The sequence below is a fragment of the Rhamphochromis sp. 'chilingali' genome, assembly GCF_963969265.1.
Source record: "Rhamphochromis sp. 'chilingali' genome assembly, chromosome: 12".
Taxonomy (NCBI): domain Eukaryota; kingdom Metazoa; phylum Chordata; class Actinopteri; order Cichliformes; family Cichlidae; genus Rhamphochromis; species Rhamphochromis sp. 'chilingali'.
The window spans coordinates 4,591,172-4,597,171 of NC_137939.1; positions in this window are offsets into that span (position 1 = coordinate 4,591,172).

Here is a 6,000-nt window from a genome sequence, read left to right on the forward strand (position 1 = left end):
CCTCAGCTCCTTTCCTTCTCTACCTCCTCCTCCCTGCCTTGTCTGTGAAGTTGTGGATGTGACCATTGCTCGGAGTGAGAGGCGCTTTTTGTAGCCTGGAGGTTTCTGGAAGTCCTGCACAGGAAATCGGTGAGCTAGATGACGGCCTCTGTGATGGTTATTGCTGCTTATGTAAAGTGCCGTGAGAGCGAGGGAGAGGCGGCATTGATCTCGTCCCACTGATTTCATAGATCCTCTTTAAGATGACAATACAGTTGTCTTTCTGTGTCATCTTCAAGTGCTCCTGTTTTTCAAATCAGCGATGTAGCAAATGACTCCTGTCATCAGCCGCACATGCTCAAACGGCGTCGTGTCAGCTTTGGGGAGCTGAAAGTCAGGTCAAAGCTTGCTTTGCACATGTGATTTACTGTATTCAGTAATGTTGTTTTTTTGTAGTTTTTTTTAAAAAAAATTTTGGTTTTTTTTGCTCTGTAACTCTGGTATAAAGCAGCAGCAAGACATGCTCCTCGAGGTGAATGTCATGTTATTAACATCTTTGTTTTTGTGGAAGAGTGAGTGATCATCGATTGTCTGAAACCCGAGCTTTCCTCAGCCCTCCTGCCAGCTACTCTTCACTATTTACCTGTAAACTTGTCCTTTTGTCTCTTGCTTTGTCTGTTGATGGCCTCAGAGCTCTTTCTTTGTCCCTACCCCCTACCCCCACCCTCCCTTGTTGTACCAAAGCAGCCCAAAAGCCTCCAGGGATGAACAGACAAATAGAAGACAGCTACAGGTGAGGCTCCGTCCCTACATTCTCCCCATCTGTCTTTCTCCCCTGTGAGCACTCTGCCAGACAAGTTTTCAGGCACTCAAAAGCAGCAAATCGACTCACTGTAGGATTCACTGTCACTTAGTCGAGCTGGGGCACAGCAGCTCACTGGGAGGCCGGTTTCTCTTCCTTTCTCCATTTCGCCACTTCCTCAAATGAGGAAAACGATATTTGGCGTGGTTCTTTGCATAGCCGAGCTCGATTCCAGCTCCTCGCAATCCTGCTTTGTTTCTTCGTTTATGCATTAGTGTGGCGCTGCAGATGACAGCTTGATTAAGTGCTTGTCACATCTCAAATAATTCCAACTGGATGGGTCCAGTCAGCTGCGCTCCATCTCGATTTGCTCCGGTTAATTTTAAACAGCGCGACTGACGGGCGAGATGGTCGCACGCCGTCGCACGGATCCCTAGTCAAAGTGGTGGACGGTTTTGTTTCCCGTGCACATGTTTCATGATTGCGATTGAGCACGGGGAGAGCGCCGTCAAAGAGTTTCAGTCTCTGCCTTTTTATTCTTGGCACAAAGCAAACGATCTGCTCGGCACAAAGCCAGCAAAAACTCCGGTAGAGAAAGCTGGCATCTGGCTTCACATCGTGCGTGTGCACTCTGATGCATCCACGAGAGCATCGACATGCGCCCTTGGTGTAATGAAAGCCAAAAATTCTCATAACAGTAGGAGTTTAAATTTCTCTCCTAAGTGCAGCGGCTTGCTCACAGGGAAGAGATTCACCGGCACCTCTGACAGCCCTCAGAGACCCTTTCCTGGAGAACCAGCAGTCCTCCCTTTCTTCTCCCTGTTTCCCTCTGTATTTAGCACTCAGACTTTTCCTCTAATCAACAACAGGCTTGTGAAAATCTCTACATAAAACACACAGTGCTACTTTTTTTCCCTTTCTCTCTTTTCTTCTGCCTGATTCTTCCCCAGAGTTCTTTTTTTGTCTTGCCTGTGTAGCTGCTGCTATAAAGAGGATGACAACAGGCAGAGGAAACTAAAAGGACGAATTGTCTTTACCTCCCCCCCTTTTTTTGCTTTTCACTTTATCACTCTGCCTCGCTAATGCAGCTGCTTACATTACACGGGGCTCGTTCACTTTATATTTGCTGTCGCAGGGAGATAAAGACGATGAAAGTGAGAAATATACGTGGCAATCTTTGGGAATTTAGCTTAGGAATGTGGATACATGTAAGAAAAGAGATCATACTGGCTGGTTTTTTTCTCCTTTTTTCAAACGTGTATTTTCGTTTTTTCTTTTTTTTGTTTCATGGGTAAATGGAGCTCATGGGGCACGGGAATCGACAGGCGCGTTTTAATTGTTTGTGACATGTGAAATGAGAAACAATAACGTGCGACTACTACAGGGCCCATGAGATTACAGTCTGGTCGGCTGCTTAAAGGAGTGTCAGAGAGATGCATTACCACATCTCTGTTTCCCTTTCTGCCCTCTGAGCCATAAACCACTCACAAGCATTTAGCCAGCAGTGATTTCTCCTCCGCTCACCTCCTCACCCTGTTTTGTGATCCTGTGGAGAGCATACCGTTAGAAAACCTCCCAGGCTTCCTAAACGAATCCTCTGTGTGTCTGTGTGTCTCTGCTTGCAGCCTTGGTACTCGGCAAATATCTGCAGCACCACCTGATTTGACTTGGTAATGGGGCATTGATGAGTCTGGGGGGAAATCGGGGGGGAGAAAGAAGAAGGGAAAAAAAAAAGGCACAAAATCGTACAGCCCCAAACCCACTACAGTGAGGCGGCACCAAACACGGCGTCAGTTTCTCAATAGCAATTGACAGAAATGGAAAAAAGAGAGGGTGAGGTAAAAATGGAGGACTATAGAGATATAGCTGTCATCTGTTGATGCCTGCAGCTGCCTGCTATTGCTACAGGGGGAGAAAAAAGCCAAGAGGTGGAGATGAGCTTCAACACCCAGGCTTCAACTTGATTTATTTTTTTGTTTCTGCTGTTGTTGTTTTGTTTTTTTTTGCCTCCACTGTCCTGAAAAAGCAGGTTTTCTAAGCAGAACAGCAGATTATTTACATCCTTTAGCAGAGCTCATTTCTCACAGAATACTGAGTTGTGTGTGGAGGACATAAAATGCAGCCAAGCCAGGCAGAGCACAGGAGATAAAAGCAAGATCGCTTAAGCACTCTCTGTTACCTCTAAAGCACATTTCTATTGCTGTTGATGTAGCCACTAGTCTAATAATTCATCTTCCCTAGTCTTTTTTTTTTAAATCACGGCTAGCCTTGTGCACACACACACACACACATACACGCACACGTGCCCACACACAGTAACCGCTCTCAAACACAAATTCCCCTCTCTGCTGAGGGTAGACCCCTTCTAATATAAAACAAGCAATTCAAAGACGAAATGCTCGTCATCCTGCCGTCTCACCACGGCCAACAGATGAGTAGTGCTGCTAACAAAAAGCAGGGACTGACTGCGCCCAGCTCCCTCGCAGGGGCATCTTGTCTATGTTATCACTCCAGCTAGTGCTGCAATTAATATTAATGTGCTTTAAAGCACGCTCCAGCAGCCCCGCTTCCCTCGCTCCTCTCTCGTTTGCTCTGTGTCTGTGTGTGTGCGCATGTGTGTTTGTTACTCAGGAGGAAAAGAGCAATAAAGCCAGCATGGGATAAGAATCTAGGCAGGATATGACAGTCCTCATGTCAGCTGTCGTAGAGCTGGAGGGATATGTGGATAAAGACAAGAGATGAAGCTGAATCCCAACCAGCCAAACAGGCAGGTAGTACGGCTTGTAGGTAGAGGCTTCGAGTGTTCACAGCGGCTGGGCTGGGGGCTGTGCACAGCCTGTTTATTTAGTCATGTTGTAATAATGCTTGACCTTTTCTTTCAAGTCCGCAGGCTGACCTTTAGCACCTTACTCCTCTGCAAATCACACACACACACACACACACACACACACACACACACACACACACACACACACACACACACACACACGCAGAGGGAGAGTGAGACAAGCACCTCCTTTGCAGGGAGCTTCATGGTCTGCCAGCTCTAGGAGTGGATTGTTCCAAATTAGTATGCATTAGGTGGTTAGTGCAAAGCATTTAATTATGCGAGATGGCACTAAACTGTCTATGTTATGATTAGCCCAACACGTTACAACTTTAATCTCTTCATCCCCCCCCCCCCCTCTTTCTGCGGGTGAAGAGGAGATACATTGGGGGATATGTGAGGTGGTGGCTTATTAGGGATAAGTTTATGATTTTTCAAGTCTGTCTTAAAGCAATGCTGATTTGCCTGTATTCTCATGAGTGTAGGTGTTGATCTCGGTAACAATTCCCGCTCTCCACTTTGGACCTTATGCTTTTCCCTGTAATGCAGTTACACTGTAAGAAATTGGGGGTAAATTGCATAGCCCTCTTTCAGTGCACATTAAATTCCTCTGTGGCACATAATAAGCCTCAACAGTCCCGCTATGCTAAATCTAGCTGGTATCTTTTTAGAGTTAATATCTATTTAGCACAAATTTCCTCCATTTTTGTTTCTTAAGTTGGCTCCCTGTGGAGCTCCTGTGGGAGGACACTTTAAAGTAGTTCTGTTCTCATCACTAACTTGGAAGTCAATGTATCCAGCAGATGTGATAGCATTAGTTTTTTCCATATTTGTAGTTTGGGACAGAAACAATTAAGTAATAATGTGTCTAATTGTGTTTGGAGTATGGCTGTGTGACGACATTACTAGCTGCCCGTGACGCGGCTAATACGGTGGGTGTACTGGCGCTTTAAGACCTTTCCATTTGTTTGCCTTAATTTCTTCTTTTATGACGTAGTATTTTTATGTGCTTTTATAGGGGCTCTATAGTGTAGTGGTAATAAGCAGACGGTAGCTGATTTGATCCTCGAAGGAGACACAAGCCCTGCTGTAGTGACCCTGCTTTGAATAAGGGAGCAGCCAAAAGTAGCTTTTATTTTTTTTGTGCTTTTATCTGAGGTGTTGTGAAAATAAAGGGCGATCTCGTAAGACGTTCCTTAGAGAGATCAAGAGTAGGGCTGCCACGATTAGTCGACTAGTCACGATTATGTCGACTATTAAAATCGTCGACGACTAATTTAATAGTCGACGCATCGTTTGAAGCTTTGTAAGATCACAAAGGACGCAGGAATGAGTAGTAGGATTTAAGGGTGTAATAACGGACTGAAACAGAAGATGGCAGCACTGCATGTACAAGGATGCCAGCTGCCGTTAAACCCCGAAGAAGAAGAAGCTGTGTCCCAGAATTCATAGCGCAGCCCAGCGCAGTTGTCAACAATGGCGGCAGCTAGTTAGTTTTAACTTTACTCTTATTATTCTTTCTGGGTCACAAAAAAAACGTTTAACATATTTTCAGGCGAGAATGTAGCTGTGTAAACCTCAAATATCTGCTCAGTTTATCAAGACACCACATATTTTCAAAAGCGCTCCGACGTTTTCGGAGACGTTTGTTACCCACTAGCTCGTTAGCTAGGCGGGGGCAAGGCTAACTAGAGCCGTGAGAACACCGGACTCCCGGCAAATCGTTTTCAAACCCACCGCCGTCTTTCGCTAGTCAGGTTAAACATATATATAAGTCACTTAGATAACTTAAAATGTTATTGTTTGGCTTTCTTTAGTATTTTATTTGTTCCTGAGTAAATCGGTTTGGCTGAGATTAAAGTTATAGTTTTTGCACAGCTAAAACTGTCAAGCAGACAGCTGATTATCAGAAGTGTGAGACGCTGGAGAATATACTCCGGTGTCCTGTTATATTTTAGAAAGCAAGGAGTTTATTAAACTTCACCGAAACAATCTGCAAATTTCATTAAAAATTAATAAACTACCATCTTGTCTTTATTTTTAGTTAGCACAAACACTTAAAGCTGTAAGCTAATGATAGTTCTATAAGAGCAGATGCTGCTGGTGCAATAAGCTGTACGCTGTACGTCCAATGGATGATGATCTGATTAGTCGACTAATCGCAAAAATAATCGGTGACTAGTCGACTATCAAAATAATCGTTTGTGGCGGACCGTGTTGCTACTGTTGGAGAAAACTGACATAAATACACTGCTGGCACAGCTGAGCTGAGCTTGGAGAAGGATTGCCACAGCAGGAGAGGTGCTATGAGAAGAAGGCTGAAAAGCACAGCTATGTCATCATAAGCTGACCTACCAACAAAGAAGAGAGTGTTAAGTGCAAAAAAACCCCA